Here is a 16,812-nt window from a genome sequence, read left to right on the forward strand (position 1 = left end):
GGGACGGCGGAGCCTGGTCAGCTGCCGTCTATGGGGTCGCACAGAGTCGGACACGACTGAAGCGACTTAGCAGCAGCAGCAGCTTAGCAGCAGCATGTAAGTGTTAGTCATGAATAGTAACAAAAACAGGCATTATTAAGAACATGCTTTGTTCTCACCAGACTATGCACTCCAATGGACCCGTACTGTGTGTCCCTACTATCCATGAGTTCCTTCATGATATCCCATTTCATGTGCCCTTCAAATACCACATGGCACCTGCAATCCCATAGCTGCTCTGCCATCTACATGATCAGAATCAGACCTATTCCCAAACCTTTGTGTCTGGTTGGAGAAAGATGTTCCCTACCTTTGATTTTTAGATCTTGAACTTCATTGATTACACGTATCTTTACTAGCCTTCCTCTCCTCTAAATTGCTACATCACACAATTTGAGTCTACCTGATGTAGTTACTACCTTTAGTCATGTCTAGCTATGAAAATATCAACTGTTTAAGGACCATATGTAACTCTTCTCAACTCTCCAGAAAAGCCAGCACAGCATTACGAGTATAGCAGGTGTAGCATCAATGGATCTGTTGACTGGCTCTGATCACCTGTCCAGGAAAGGTGATCCACCTTAACTCCACTCTGTCACTCAACCAGGAAAAAAAAAAAAAGAGAACTCTACTTTGGTGACTCAGATGCTAAAAAATCTGCCTGCAATGCGGGAGACCCAGGTTCCATCTTTGGGTCTGGAAGATTCCCTGGAGAAGTAAATGGCTACCCACTCCAGCATACTTGCATGATGAATCCCATGGACAGAGGAACCTAGCGGGCTACAGTCCATGGGGCTGCAAAGAGTTGGACACGACTGAATGACTAAAGTTTTGCTTAAACTGGACTCTTCAGTGTGAAAAACAGTGACTTCAAAAAAAAAATCTTCTATCTCCTGAAGTTCAGGAAATCTTCTTTACCCCTAACCAAGCCCCAGTCACAAGGATAAGATGGTAGCAGGTATGCATGATTTAGCCAAGTCATGGTAGATTTATTGGTATCAAATTCCAAATGAGCAATATATAACTTAAGCTTTTTGAAGAATGTTCTTATACCTTAAGAGATGGGGATCAACTGTTTTTTTCCCATAATTGGACAGTCCCAAGAAAGAACTCAAAGGAAAAATCAAGAGTAAGCCCATGGATTTAAGTATTTTCCAAAAAACTGAGAGAGAGAAAATGACTAAAAAGTCTAAATATAGCTTGAACAAAACATTCTTAACAGACTATTCAAATAGCTTGCTAGTTTCTATTTCTATATACTCTTATTATCTACCCATCCATCCATCCATCCACATTCTCATACAAGGAAGGTCTAGAAGGTACAGATGCTAACAACAAACTGACCTATCTCGTGAGCCTGATATATAACAAGCCATTTCTTTCAGAATTCTATAGGTTTCATTCCGCACTGGTTTTCATGACCTTCATTCAGTTCACCTAAGTTTACTTCCCCAAAGAACAATTTCAAATTTGCATAAATGAGTAAATGTCCAAGAAACCTGGAAAAGTATTTCTATTTGCTTTGGCTTCAAAATTGCCCCATAAAGTTGCTTATGTCTCTTCTTTCCTTTCCAGAGGCTCCCAGAAGATGGGTCTGAATGCCCCAGTCTGGCTGGGACATTTTTGCCCAGTTACTCCCCTAGTAGAAGGTGCTGTGGCCACCTCCCCAAGGATAACACACCCTTCTTATCTCTCCCTGAGTCAAAGCCTGCGCACGTATCCAGAAGGCTATCCATCCCCACCAACCCAATCCTCTTCACATGGGGTGTGAGGAAAGGCTGCTCAGAACCCCTACAGTCATCCTAGACATGCAGGTACTCACTACACTCTACCAACAGGTTCCCTTGCAGCAAGAAAGTTAGTGTTTGGAAAGAGAAACGGGACACACACTCAGCTCTCCAAGAACTATTCTGCCATATTTTTCAGAGTCTCCTTTTGCAACCAACACAGACACCAAGTGGGTTTCCTTCCAGGATGTTGACTCCTACCACTGAAGACCTGACATCAGGCTATTTCGTTCCCTTCTCCCTGTTCCTGCAGAGGAAAGCACGAGATCCACAGCATCCTTGTAAAAGGAGAACTTTTTTTTAATGACAACAAAACATGACTTCAAATCTCTAGCTCAGAAGAAATAGATTAGAGAAGGATTTTTTAAAAAGAAAAAAATTTACAAAGAAGGGATTTTAACTTGGACGACTGAACTTTGGATGATTCTTCTTCAGAGAAAGATAAATATATAGGAGTAACCTTTCTTTATTACTTGTAAAGTCAAGATAGACCCTTACTTACTAGGACATGAAATATGTTTCCATATTTATAAATAACCTAAAAATACTGCTAGGAGAGAAGCCTCATAAAACAATTTCACAGCTTCGGTTCACATAACATCTGACAATCTAGAGCCTAACCTACTGATTTCGAGCTGTGTACGGAAAGTGGTATTCCACGAAGAATGAGGTGTCCATCACTGAGACTGCAGTTCACAAAACTAAACAAGTGTGGTTACTCAGATACAAGACAACTCAGTAAAAGGATCTGCAGAACACCCATCTACTGAAGTAATATTTATTTAACAACTATTTCTATTTAAAGTTCTAAGGAAATCAGGGATTATAATCAGATGATTCAAAAGGCTTAAAAATCCTTTAATCAGACTGTAGCAGTAAAGTTTCTAGTCAATATGGTAAGCATAGATGACAAAAAAAGACTGCCTGTTACAAATACTCGAAAAAATTGAATAAGATCTAACAACTTTTTAAATACAAAGAAAACAAGTCAAAATCATGAGAAATAAATCCCTGGGCCAGAACTGAAAATGGAAATCAGAGTCAGTGGAGAAAGCTGAAGCTTTAAGACTTAAAGGCTACTAGGGTTACTATATGATCCAGCAATCCCACTTTGGGGCATATATCTAGAGAAAACCCTAATTCTAAAAGATACATGCACCCCAAAGTTCACTGCAGAACTATTTACAATAGCCAAGACATGGAAACAACCTAAATGTCCATCAACACAGGAATGGCTAAAGAAGACATGATGCATATATACAATGGAATATTACTCAGCCATGAGCTTCCCAGGTGGAGAAATGGTAAAGACTCTGCCTACCAATGCAGAAGTTGCAAGAGGTGGGGGTTCGATCCCTGGGTTGAGAAGATCCCCTGGAGAAGGAAATGGCAACCTACTCCAATATTCTTGCCTGGAAACTTCCATGGACAGAGGAGCCTGGTGGGCTGCAGTTCAAAGGGTCACAAAGATTTGGACACAACTAAGAAAGGCATGGGAATACCAGACCACCAGACCTGCCTCTTGAGAAACCTGTATGCAGGTCAGGAAGCGACAGTCAGAACTGGACATGGAGCAACAGACTGGTTCCAAATAGGAAAAGGAGCACATCAAGGCTGTATATTGTCACCCTGCTTATTAAACTTATATGCAGAGTACATCATGAGGAACGCTGGGCTGGAAGAAGCACAAGCTGGAATCAAGATTGCCGGGAGAAATATCAATAACCTCAGATATGCAGATGACACCACCCTTATGGCAGAAAGTGAAGAGGAACTCAAAAGCCTCTTGATGAAAGTGAAAGAGGAGAGTGAAAAAGTTGGCTTAAAGCTCAACATTCAGAAAACTAAGATCATGGCATCTGGTCCTATCACTTCATGGGAAATAGATGGGAAAACAGTGTCAGACTTTATTTTTGGGGGCTCCAAAATCACTGCAGATGGTGATTGCAGCCATGAAATTAAAAGACGCTTACTCCTTGGAAGGAAAGTTATGACCAACCTGCTGCTGCTGCTAAGTCACTTCAGTCGTGTCCGACTCTGTGTGACCCCATAGACGGAAGCCCACCAGGCTCCCCTGTCCCTGGGATTCTCCAGGCAAGAACACTGGAGTGGGTTGCCATTTCCTTCTCCAATGTGTGAAAGTGGAAAGTGAAAAGTGAAAGTGAAGTCGCTCAGTCGTGTCCGACCCTTAGCGACCCCACAGACTGCAGCCTACCAGGCTCCTCCATCCATGGGATTTTTCTAGGCAAGAGTACTGGAGTGGCTCTCCATTAGCATATTAAAAAGCAGAGATGTTAGTTTGCCAACCAAGGTCCGTCTAGTCAAGGCTATGGTTTTTCCAGTGGTCATGTATGGATGTGAGAGTTGGACTGTGAAGAAAGCTGAGCACCAAAGAATTGATGCTTTTGAACTGTGGTGTTGGAGAAGACTCTTGAGAGTCCCTTGGACTGCAAGGAAATTCAACCAGTCCATCCTAAAGGAGATCAGTCCTGGGTGTTCATTGGAAGGACTGATGCTGAGGCTGAAACTCCAATACTTTGGCCACCTCATGTGAAGAGTTGACTCATTGGAAAAGACCCTGATGCTGGGAGAGATTGGGGGCAGGAGGAGAAGGGGATGACAGAGGACGCTATGGTTGGATGGCATCACCAACTCAATGGACATGAGTTTGGGTAAACTCCGGGAACTGGTGATGGACAGGGAAGCCTGGCATGCTGTTATTCATGGGGTCACAAAGAGTCAGACACAACTGAGCGACTGAACTGAACTGAAGCACCCATGCATTACTCAGCTATAAGAAAAGAATGAAATAATGCCATTTGCAACAACATGGATAAACCTATCATGCTAAGTGAAGTTAGTCAGGCAGATAAAGACAAACATCATATATCACTTATATGTGGAATCTAAAAGTTTGGTACAAATGAACTTATTTACAAAACAATAACAGACTCAGACTTAGAAAACAAACTTATAGTTACCAAAGGGGAAAGATGCAGGGGAGGGATAAATTAGGAATTTGGGATTAATACATACACACTACTATATATAAAATAATCAATACAAACACACTACTCTATATAAAAGAGATAATACTGTAGACGCAGGGAACTCTATGCAATGTTCTGTAATTACCTACATGGGAAAAGAATCTGAAAAAGAATAGATTTATGTATATGTATAACTGATTCACTTTGCTGTACACCAGAATCTAACACAACACTGTAGAACTATCTTCCAATATAAAATAAAAACTAAAATAAAAATTTCTATATTAAACATATATTACTTGCATGATTGTTAAAGCGCTGTTACTATACCATTATATTCTTTCTATATGAAGTTCTCTCTTAGGGCCTTCAGATTACCCGTAGTTACTGGATTCAAATAATGGATAAGAAAAGGAGATTTGGGACAGACATCAGCATCATTTGATGCTGATTCTTTTAGGCTTCTAAGACCATATTACTAAAAGAGATGGCGTGGAGAACAGATAAGTGGACAATATCTAAATAAGTGATCACCCAAGTGATGACCAGGTCACTAGAAAGTCTGGCGGGAGGAAAGAACACAAGCAGAAAGCAATAAATCTAGGCTCAAACTGCAACTCTGCACTGTCAAGTTACTCTGTTGCTTCAAGCCTCAGTTTTCTCATCCGTGAAATGAGGATGATAACATGAACTTTCCAAAGCATATCCCACCTGAAGTGAAGGATTTCTAGTAAATTCACGACACAGAGAGTGGCACTGAGCAGAAGAACAAACAAAATCCATGTCTTTCATCGCTGAGAACAGAGGAAGTCAAGGAGAGAAGGCCAAAAGAAATAATTGTATGTGCCTATTACTGTTGAAACTTTTTAAATGGCAATTTCTTAAGAAAGGGAGGAAATGTCCACCCTGTCAGTGGGAGAGAAGGAAAGGCAGGAGAGCCGGGCCAGACGAGCAGCACAGGGCCCAGCACACTGATGGCCCTCGAGGCCTTGATCACACCCTCCTGGTCCTGGCCCAAACAAGCAGGTCAACACTTATGAATTTTCTAAGGCAATTCACTTCTTCTGCTCCAAGAACCCAAATTTTAAAATTTTAACCATTTTAAAGGAAGAATTTCCTCGAAATATACTAGACTGAACCATAAGCAATCATGGGCTTCCCTGGTAGCTCAGTTGGTAAAGAATCCGCCTGCAGTGCAGGAGACCCAGGTTCAGTCCCTGGGTGGGGAAGATCCTCTGGAAAAGGGAATGGTTACCTACTTCAGTATTTTTGCTTGGAGAATTCCACGGCCAGAGGAGCCTGGTGGGCTATAGTTCATGGGGTCACTGAGTCAGACATGATGTGGCGACTAAACCACCACATAAGCAATCAGCATTTTTGTAGGTCAAAAACAGTTGAATATTAACTATTTCACATGGTTCAATCGTAGTACATGCCTTCAAAATAATTCTATAGCAGAGATAGGCAACATTTTTTCTTAACAGGCCAAATTGTAGATATTTTAGGCTCTGAGGGCCAAGAAGCAAAAACAGAGATTAGGCAGGTAGCCATTCAAAACTATAAAAACCCTTGTTAGTCCCTATAAAAACTGGAATGGGCTAAATTTGACCCAAGGGCCACCCTTTGCCAATCTCTGTTTTACAGTATCACAAGGGTAAACTTTTTCTGATTATGTTCACTATGAAAATTGCTAATTTTAGGGTAATACAGTGATGCCCTTGAAGGATATGAAAGTATATGTGTAAAGGCCATTGCTCCCACCCAGTGGCTCTAACGCTGGTGTGTTTGTCTGAGACCCCACTCTGCTGTCAGCTCTCCTTTCCGCTACTTCTTCTAATGACCTGGCTTATTTTAGAAGCAATTGTCTGGGGGAAGGGTTGAGGGTGGTTCTAACTTTTCTATGAAGGCCAAAAAAAAAAAAAAAAGGAAAGGTACAAGGAAATGGGGCTTAAGGGCGACTATGAACAAACATAACTACGGAAGGATGGGGATCACAAGCACTCCAAGGAGTTACCCAAAACACATCCCTGATTTGAAGCCAAAATTCCAGAAGTCCAAAGGGATGCAAAAAAAATAAGTAAATACCTAAAGAGCTGGCCTAAGCTTTAGAGACTAAAGGGGGGCAAAAAGTCAGTCTGAGACAGACCATACTTAATAGAAATGAGAGATCATTAAATGCGCAACGACCATCTTTCTCCTAAGTTAATCAGAGTGGGATCAAACAGGAAAAGGCTGCATTTGTGGACATTCCCCAAAGACTAACTGGGAAAAGGGAACTGTTGTAAGACACAGTGAGTCATCACTGGGGGAATCGACACTTTCCTCCTGCGGAGAATGGTAAGATATTAGAGTTGGGAACTCTCTCGCCAACATGTACTCAACAATGACATACCCTGAGGACCTCTTCTGGGTCCATGAATTTTTTTATTTCAAAGGTATTTTTTAAGTCGCTGGGAAGTGTTTCTAATTTACGGCATTGCTATTGTTTCAAATGTTATATATTGTAACGAAAAAGGAAAGCTTCAACAAACAAGCAAAAAAAAACAAACCCATGTGTAAGTGGATACATTGAAACAGAAAAGAGAGACTGCTGATACACTTCTGGTCTTTCTCACAGGGCCACTGATTTATAAAAATCCCAAATTAGATAGCATTTCCCATCATCCAATATTAAAAACTTACCCTAGAGCAATCCATTCTCCTGCATTTCTGAATACTCTCATGTATATCTTATAAACCTTCACCAGTTCAGTACCCTGCCATATTCTACAGGGAAAATTAAAGCGGGGGAAAAAGAGAGAGACAAATCCCATACGTACATGAGCTGCCTGGATGACAGTGAGCCTCTGGGTACCGTCTGCCCATAGCGACGACCAGTCAGCACATTGTCAGGGACCCCGGCAGTTTCCAAGTACTCAGGAAAGACTGAGATGGTTAAGCTGTTATAGGAGGGAGACAAAAAGAAAAAAAAAAGCAGAAATTAAAAAAAAAAAACAGATTTAGGATAATGATTGCATTTTTTTTTCATTAAAATGCTAATGATGACCACAAATTTCCAGAAAACCAGGTTGATGAATTATTCATGGTCACCTCCAAGATGAAGTCTCCCTGCCACTGCTGGAAGGCCCAGAGCACGCTGATAATTAGCATGTGGTCCCTCTATTGAGTGTGACAGAGGCACAGGTGACCAAAAGTCTGTCCATCAGTGCTGGCCCTCATGGCCCTCTTGAGAAGACCAGATGACCCCACCCACACTGATGCTTTCTCATCTGACTTTTCCTTCACATTAAGGAATAGCACTAGCCTGGCTCTTTGTTGTGACATCTAAACTCATACCCTATAAAAACTTGAAAAGCTTTAAAGGATACATGAGATTTTCTGTATTGAGCAACAAAAATATCTAATTTTTTAAAATTTTTCATGGAAGTAAAACATAAAGAAAATGACACATACCACACATGGACAGCTCAATGAATTTTATTAAACTGAACACACCAGATCAAAACCCAGAACATTATCAGCACCCCAGAAGCCCCACTTCGTGTCCCCTTGTAAAGGGACTACTATGCATGGATTACTTTTGTCCAGTTTTGTAGACAAATTGATTCACTGTCCTTATCAATTTTTCACTTAAAAATCATTCATTGGACACCTCCTATATGTGAAGCACTGTGCTAGGCTCAAGAGCTACAGAGATAAGACACTGTCTCTGTCTTTAAGGAAAGCAAAGTCTATTGGGACCGAGAAACACACACAAATGATTCTCAAAGGGCAGTGGGATGCACACAGTGATTCAGATTCATGGTAAGCAGCCCAGAAATAGAGAAGCAGGGAAGACTTTCAAATACAAGGGATACGTAGCATGTCCTCAGGCTAAGCAGGTCTTAGCCAAGCTGGGAGTGGGAGACCAGACAAGGGAAAAGGCAGAAGAAACTGCATAGTGTAATTCAGTGAAGCCAGGAAAGAAGCTGGAGCCAGACCACAACCTTGTATCCAAATTCAAAACATTTGAACTGGCTGCAGAGAGCCACTGATGGATCAGATCTGAGTTTCAGATTAACATTACTTTCTGGATGAATTCACAGAGGGCAGAGCAGAGGCAAGGAGACCAGTAGGGCCAGTTTGGTTGTCAGGTAGGAGAGGAATGGGCAAGATTAGGGCATGGAGGTAAGTGGGGAAGGAAAAAGGGGAGAAGAGTTAGTACGTGAAACATCCACACACTTAAAGCAGAACAACATGGTACTTGACTCCATGTGGGTGGATGATAGTGATGACAGAGGTAGAGAATACTAGTGAATGAACAAGTTTAATCAGGAAGACAATGGGTTTAGTTTGGTGCATTAGAAATTGAGATGTAGAAGATTTGGGTGAGGACTTCCAGATCTTCTTGAGTGTGAAGGCTGGCGAAGAAACCTGAGCAAAACATAAGAGTGGTTATTACATAGGAAGTAGCACAAATCAGATTAGTGGGTGAGATCGCTGAAGGAATATGGGTACAGGGAGACGACCGGAGGATTAGGGCTAAAAGCAGCAGCCTAGAGAGCACAATGATAGAATCGGGAGAGGGAAAAGACTTGTGAAAAAGACCAAAGAAGAAAGTCGGAGAGGTACCACGGAAGACAATGGGATGATTAAAATACAGCTTTGTATTTGACACCTCAGCAGCCATGGGCCACCTTGATTGAAGGTGGTTTCACTGAGGTGGTGGAGGCAGAGATAACAGAGCAAGTGAGAGAAGAGAAAGGAGAATGAACAGCGGTCGGAAGAGACTGGTGCTAATGGAAGTCCACTGATTAGCTGAAGGAATCAGTAGAGAGAAAGGGTGAGAGTTCAAGAGGGGGAGGTAAGAACAGGATAATGACCCAAGGAAGGTGGGCAAAGGGTCAGGAAGACAAATGAAGGAACTGACCTTAAGAGGAAGCAGAATCCACAACCCTCTGACATTAGAAGACTATTAGAACTAAAGGAATAAAACAAATCTGGTTTTAGTAAGCTTGAAGGTAACAGCATTGGTGGGATATTAGAGGCAATGGACCAGATGACATCAACATTGTAGACAAAATAGTTGCCATGGCTCTTTGCTAAGAATAAGTTGACACACAAATGGTTTGATGCCACAGATCTTGAAAATCTTGGTATTGGGCTATCCTCTAAAATTAAAGTAGTCTAACCCTCTAAAGGAGATCAATCCTGGGTGTTCATTGGAAGGACTGATGCTAAAGCTGAAACTCCAATACTTTGGCCACCTCATGTGACGAGTTGACTCACTGGAAAAGAGTCTGATGCTGGGAGGGATTGGGAGTAGGAGGAGACGGGGACGACAGAGAATGAGATGGCTGGATGGCATCACCGACTCGATGGACATGAGTTTGAGTGAGCTCCGGGAGTTGGTGATGGACAGAGAGGCCTGGCGTGCTGTGGTTCATGGGGTCGCAAAGAGTCGGACACAACTGAGCGACTGAACTGAACTGAACCCTGTTTGAGAAGAGAATTCATCTGAATTTTTGCTCGTGTGCTGTTTTAGTACTAACAGGTTCTGCTGTGGGTGTGCTGATCTTGCAAATGCCCCTTCCTGTCTTGATTTATACTGGCTATGTTTATTTACCTTAAAACAGGGTTCAGTCAGTTCAGTTCAGTCGCAAAACATCCAGATGAATTCTCAAAATTATTTTTTTATCTCAGTGCCAACCTTTCCAAAGATTTACACATAGTTTCCTAAGTGAAACCATGACCCACTATCCTACAGGCTTAAGATGCTTCAATTCAGAAACCTTCTAACATGACTAATCTAATGAGAATGAAGTCAGGTATCTCAAAGAAAAGGCAAGAGGAGGAGACTGGAGCTGGCAGTGGCACCTGCCTGTGATCTCCTAGTGAAATGTCCCTTAAGATGTCACCCTGCTCCAGTCTCCTGCCCACTCTTCCATCTCAGCTTCTGGCGAGTCTGGAAGTGGGTGGAGTAACTCGGCTCTTGAAAAGAGCTCCAACAATGCCAAGCATACCAAGGTTCATTGAAAGTCTAATGCGATTGAAAACACCTTATAAAGTAGTTTTTCTGCTCTCCAAGCAACCTTTGTGATCTCACAAACTCCAAGGCTGCTTCAAAACTAGTCTGTTTTGGTTACATGACCATATCCACGGGCCATCGCTGGAGGATGACAGAATTTCAGGATTGGAGATAAACACATGATTATCCTTAAAGTCAGCCAGGACAGAGAAGGTTCCAGAGCCATCGGATGCCTACAGATTGTGCCATTCATCTCCTCATCCCTGGGGCACAGGGGATATAGCAAGCAGTCCATAAATATGGAATCAATCGATAAACCAATACATAAGTGAAGGGTTCTCACAACCAGGAGATAAAGAGGCCAATTAAATGGTGAGGACAGAATTACTCTTTCTACCCCTTCCTTTCCCACCCTGATGTCAGACCCAAGCTGCAAATCGCTTTCAATTGCACTCACTTTCCTCTTCATAGAAGAAACTCTTTATGAACTCCTAAATAAATATTGTGTAAGTAAGAGAGTTCAGAAATCATAATCCTTTCCTCTTAAAAGGGAAAATAAGTAGGTGCGAACATTTTGTGCATACAGAGAAAGAGAAATTGCCCACTTTATATCCGCCTGCCTTCTTTGTTATCCTTCAGTGAGAAGGACAGAACATCATTACTCTTAACAGCAGGGTGCCTCTCCTCCTCCTGCTCCTTCACACAGCCACCCGCTCAGCTTCAACCCAATGGGGCAACAGATCCTAATGAGATAATCAAGTCTCGCTTGCTTAAAAATTCTGATCCTGACGCCTACTTGTATCATTCATCATCTCACTTCTTTTACAGCACATAAGCTCTGAGGTATCACCGATCACAGTGAACACATTTCACACATGACAAGAAGCACATGGTAGTGTTGTCTGGAGACAACTTTAAGGACAGAGTTCCCCAAAGTAAGGAACCGTGGGTCATCGTCTTGTCTGATAGTATGCACTCTGTGCCCTGCTTCTGAACTGTTAAAAAATCACTCGGAAACTCGGTCCTGAAACACTGACTCTGTTTCTGCCCATCTGAACAGCAATACATCGAGAATGAAACAGATCTAGAACACTGCCATCCTTTTTTCTATTCTTGATTAAGGATCTAGGAGACCAGGGCTTCCCTGGTGGCGCAGTGGTGAAGAATCTACCTGCCAATGCAGGAGACATGGGTTCAATCCCTGTTCCGGGAAGATTCCACATGCTGTGGAGCAACTAAAGCCATGACCACAGCGAATGAGCCTGTGCTCTAGAGCCCATAAGCCACAATTACTGAGCCCTTGCGCTGCAACTACTGAAGTCTGAGTACCCTAGAGCCTGCAACAAGAAGCCACCTCAATGAGAAACCAGAGCACTGCAACTAGAGAGTAGCCCCTGCTCGCAGCAAGTAGAGAAAAGCCTGCACAGCCAAAAATACATTAATTATTCAAAAAGAGAAAAAAGAACCCAGGAGACCAAGATGAACAAAACACTATTCACTTGAATGCAAGCTACCAAGGAGAGGAAAGGAATATTTATGCCAGTACACAAAGTGTTTAGTGTGCAACTTTTTAATTACTATATTTATGATACTATCCATAATACATTCACTAACACAAATGCTCTCTACAGGGACATTAATCCTCAACAAATACATTAATGCTTCCCTTCTGTCCCCCAAATTCTTATTATGCTGACATGGGGCAAAAACACCAAGAATTCCCTCCAAAATAAACATTCCATGTCAACAACCACTTGTTCTGCTATCTCCCTTTCTAACTGTTTTATGATAACATAATCACGCTACTTAAGTACTTGCTGCTATTGCCCTAAAAGACAAATTTGTAAGTGAAATATTTTCCTAAAAGGGCATTGTTCAATGTAACATCTTATTTGCTATGAAAGCGGATTCAAGCCACTAGAAAGTTGGTTATGCTAAATTCTATAACTCAGAATTCTCTGGTATCACCCTGCATTATAATACTGTATAATTTCTGCTTTTTAGAAACCCCAAGGAGTAAGACATGATGATGATGATTTTCACAATAGCTAAAGGGTGATCCATCTAAGTAATAAAACGGGTTTCATTTCAATCATATTGGATTTTTTTTCCCCCTAAAAGATAATGCCTTCTCAGAGAGTCCAGAAAACGATTAGTCCCTGGTGGCACAGAATCATCAATATGACTATCAATTATCTTGCTCTATTAGAACATGAGGAACACTGACAGGAAAAGACGGGAGCCCTGTGGATACTAAGCAGATGTTCCGTTTCTACCAGCATGAACTGGACGGTGAGCTCCTACCAAAGCAACAGGACACTCTAGGAACCAAAAGGAAGAGGCTGCTGAAATTCAAACACCAAGGAAAAGGAGAACCAAAGGTGAAATCTGAGTCACAGATCCAGGCCTAGGGCTAAGTGGAGTCAGGTTGAGTGGACAATGAATGGATAGGACAGAGGGATAGGGTGAAAGGCTGGCTCGACGTGGGTGCTGCTGGTAACCCACTGACCCCACCGAGAGCGGCCAGTGGCAAGACCACCTTTCCAGGCACAGAGGGATGTCTGCTCCTCCACTCAAAGGTCACGAATGCTACATTTTGGGAGATGTTTTCCCTGCCTAATTTGGTTTTCTCCTCTCCCTTGCTATCAGGAGGTGAGTTCCATTACTGTTCAAGTATCAATCTTTCCCTTCCTCAAGTCAGCTATGAGTTCAGAAACCAAATAAAATTAAAAAGCCTATTCCAAATAGGAAAAGAAGTGTGTCAAGGTTGTATATTGTCACCCTGCTTATTTAACTTATATGCAGAGTACATCATGAGGAACGCTGGGCTGGAAGAAGCACAAGCTGGAATCAAGATTGCTGGGAGAAATATCAATAACCTCAGATATGCAGATGACACCACCCTTAGGACAGAAAGTGAAGAGGAACTCAAAAGCCTCTTGATGAAAGTGAAAGAGGAGAGTGAAAAGGTTGGCTTGAAGCTCAACATTCAGAAAACAAAGATCATGGCATCTGGCCCATCACTTCATGAGAAATAGACGGGGAAACAGTGGAAGCAGTGTCAGACTTTATTTTTTGGGGCTCCGAAATCACTGCAGATGCTGATTGCAGCCATGAAATTAAAAGACGCTTACTCCTTGGAAGGAAAGTTATGACCAACCTAGATAACATATTAAAAAGCAGAGACATTACTTCGCCAACAAAGGTCCGTCTAGTCAAGGCTATGGTTTTTCCCGTGGTCATGTATGGATGTGAAAGTTGGACTGTGAAGAAAGCTGATTGCCGAAGAATTAATGCTTTTGAACTGTGGTGCTGGAGAAGACTCTTGAGAGTCCCTTGGACTGCAAGGAGATCCAACCAGTCCATTCTAAAGGAGATCAATCCTGAGTGTTCATTGGAAGGACTGATGCTGAAACTGAAACTCCAATACTTTGGCCACCTCATGTGACGAGTTGACTCACTGGAAAAGACCCTGATGCTGGGAGGGATTGGGGGCGGGAGGAGACAGGGACGACCGAGAATGAGATGGTTGGATGGCATCACCAGCTCGATGGACATGAGTTTGAGTGAACTCCGGGAGTTGGTGATGGACAGGGAGGCCTGGCGTGCTGTGATTCATGGGGTCGCAAAGAGTCGGACACGACTGAGCGACTGAACTGAAGAGAACTAAAACTTAAAATACCAAGTTCCAGATAAGCTCTGAAGGACACAGTTCACATTCTGAACCCAAACTAGGGCAGCCAAGATGTCTTTTTTGTTTATTCCTTGGTTCTTATAGAATTCAACTCCTATTCTTTAAGATTCACAGGAAGTCATTTAGTACAAATGTGGCCAAACCCAAAATGTGCCCTGGGGTGTTATTAGTAAGTGACCATGCCTCAGTTTCCTCATCCATAAGATGGAAATAATAGTAACATTTACCTCCTATAGTTGTTATGATGCTTCTCAGGTGGCTCAGTGGTAAAGAATCTACCTGCAATGCAGAAGACCTAGGTTCAATCCCTGAGTTGGGTAGATCGCTTGGAGAAGGGAATGGCAACCTACTTCAGTGTTCTTGCCTGGAGAATTCCATGGACAGAGGAGACTGGTGGGCTATAGTTCATAATGTCGCAAAGAGTCGGACACGACTTAGCGGCTAAGTAACACAGACACACACACACACACACACACATGGTTATTTAACAAGAACTTCTTTTTGAAACATTTAGTAAGTTGAATATTCAGTAACACAACTAAATCAATTGCTCTGATGTGAAGTATCTGGAAATAGGGAAATAAACTCAAAACCCGGAGAAGGGAGGGCTTTGCCACTAGGTAAGTTCAGTTCAGTTCAGTTCAGTCGCTCAGTCGTGTCCAACTCTCCGTGACCCCATGAATCACAGCACGCCAGGCCTCCCTGTCCATCACCAACTCCCAGAGTTCACTCAAACTCATGTCCACAGAGTCGGTGATGCCATCCAGCCATCTCATTCTCTGTTGTCCCCATCTCCTCCCTCCCCCAACCTTTCCCAGCATCAGTCTTTTCCAGTTAGCTGCAGGCAAATCAATTAGCCTTCTACACTCATCTGTAAAATGGGTTAATGATACCTATCTTGCAAAAGTATGAAGAACAACAAATGAAAGGGTTAGACAGTATAAGCAAATGTAAATTAAACCTTAATTAAATGGAAACACAGTACCTAGTGCCCTATGACACATAGATCTTTATTTAGAGCTGAGAAAGTCATCTGCCTGGTGGTTTCTATCCCAACTCTCACCACCTCATATGATAAGATCTTCTTCCCAAATTATTTGCAACAACCTTTCTTTCTATGTGTTAGTTGCTTAGTTGTGTCCAGCTCTTTGCAATGCCATAGACTGTAGCTTGCCAGGCTCCTCTGTCCACGGAATTCTCCAGGCAAGAATACTGGAGTGGGTTGCCACTTCCTTCTCCAGGGGATCTTCCTGACCCAGGGATTGAACCTGGGTCTCCTGCATTGCAGTCAGATTCTTTACCCTCTGAGCTATAGGAAAGACCCTGTTAATAAAATGTTTTCAGCATTACTGTTTAAACAGGAAGTACAAGTATAATTGAATTTTCAGGTTAAAAAAACCAGATTGTAAAACTCTGCCCCACCCCCAGCATTATGATATTCCTACGTGGACTGCAAGGAGATCCAACCAGTCCATTCTAAAGGAGATCAATTCTGGGTGTTCATTGGAAGGACAGATGCTAAAGCTGAAACTGCAATACTTTGGCCACCTCATGCGACAAGTTGACTCACTGTAAAAGAGTCTGATGCTGGAAGGATTTGGGGTGGGAGGAGAAGGGGACAACAGAGAATGAGACGGCTGGATGGCATCATCGACTCGATGGACATGAGTCTGAGTGAACTCCGGGAGTTGGTGATAGACAGGGAGGCCTGGCGTGCTGTGATTCATGGGGTCGCAAAGAGTCGGACACGACTAAACAACTGAACTTTCTTTCTTAACTTTTTCTTAGTTCAAATGATTTCTTTCCCCCTTTCCCATTTTCCTTTATTGAGTCTTTGCTTTCCCATTGGACATATGTTGCCGTCTTCATGTCATTTACAAGGCGCTTCATATACATTACCCTTACTTCCCTTATTCTTTCTTCCCTTTATTTCCCCTTGCCCCACCTTTCAAAACACAAACAGAACTTCCTAAAATCAGTCAAGAAGCCATTTCTTTCCTCTGGCTGCCAACGCATTAACATACAATAGAGCTGTCTAAAGCCACTTAGACTCTATACAGTATACTTAAATAATGACATATCCAAATCTTCTTGCAAATAATTTTTTTTCCTTAGTGATGATCTTTTGAAATTAGAGTAAAAATGATGTAAATGTACCAACACGTTAAAATAAGACAGGAAAATTTCTTTAAGTACCATGTGATATAGTAAATGAAAAATAAAAGAGAAAAGAAGTAAGATTTATGGAAAGAAAAAAACAAAGTTGATGTTGCTTTAACTTTCAGGAAAATTTCC

At 42.2% G+C, this 16,812-nt stretch overlaps 1 protein-coding gene and 1 pseudogene across 18 annotated transcripts in view; one reads left to right on the forward strand and one right to left on the reverse strand.

The window, feature by feature from the left end:
• Positions 1–16,812, reverse strand: part of APBB2 (amyloid beta precursor protein binding family B member 2) — a 388,982-nt gene that overhangs the window by 223,030 nt on the left and 149,140 nt on the right. For 17 of the 18 annotated variants that reach the window (XM_055435278.2, XM_055435274.2, XM_055435271.2 and 14 more), the window contains one exon: positions 7,636–7,755. The exons of the other annotated variant lie outside the window; for it this stretch is intronic. The gene's annotated coding sequence lies outside the window, so the exon portion shown is untranslated. The remainder of the gene's footprint in view (positions 1–7,635; positions 7,756–16,812) is intronic. 18 annotated transcript variants of the gene reach the window in all.
• Positions 1–16,812, forward strand: part of LOC148777849 (uncharacterized) — a 169,771-nt pseudogene that overhangs the window by 3,885 nt on the left and 149,074 nt on the right.

The sequence above is a fragment of the Moschus berezovskii genome, chromosome 5, assembly GCF_049115385.1.
Source record: "Moschus berezovskii isolate FMDL1 chromosome 5, NW_MosBer_1.0, whole genome shotgun sequence".
Lineage (NCBI taxonomy): Eukaryota > Metazoa > Chordata > Mammalia > Artiodactyla > Moschidae > Moschus > Moschus berezovskii.